Here is a 474-nt window from a genome sequence, read left to right on the forward strand (position 1 = left end):
GTTCTAGATATCCCTGCTCCTGCTCCACACCGACTCCAAATATTTCGAAAATATTGATTCCAAACCACAATCCAAATTTGTTGTAGCCTTCTACGTATGATAGTCATACCCTATTCTGTCAAGAAAAGCATATTTTTAAATGAAAAAGTTACTGCTTGGAAATAAAACCATAGAAGTAGGCCTACACAAAAATAATAACTGCGTCAAGTACAGACCCAATGTTGGCATGCTAAAAGTATCAAATCAACTGGAAAAAAATCATACTCTAGCTCTTGTTTTTTGCCAAGAATTTCAGACTCCGGCCGAAAACCGAGACTCCAGCTCCTAAATACTCCAAAACTCCGGCTCCTGTACACCTCTGATGGTGTAGGGCTATAGACTATGAATAGTTGTCAAAAATTGAACCTTTACCAGCAGACAAGTCCTTTGACGCGCAAGAAAACGACTTGACAAATAAAAACACATCTCTTATGC

This window comes from Aplidium turbinatum, chromosome 4 (assembly GCF_918807975.1).
Source record: "Aplidium turbinatum chromosome 4, kaAplTurb1.1, whole genome shotgun sequence".
Taxonomy (NCBI): Eukaryota; Metazoa; Chordata; class Ascidiacea; order Aplousobranchia; family Polyclinidae; genus Aplidium; species Aplidium turbinatum.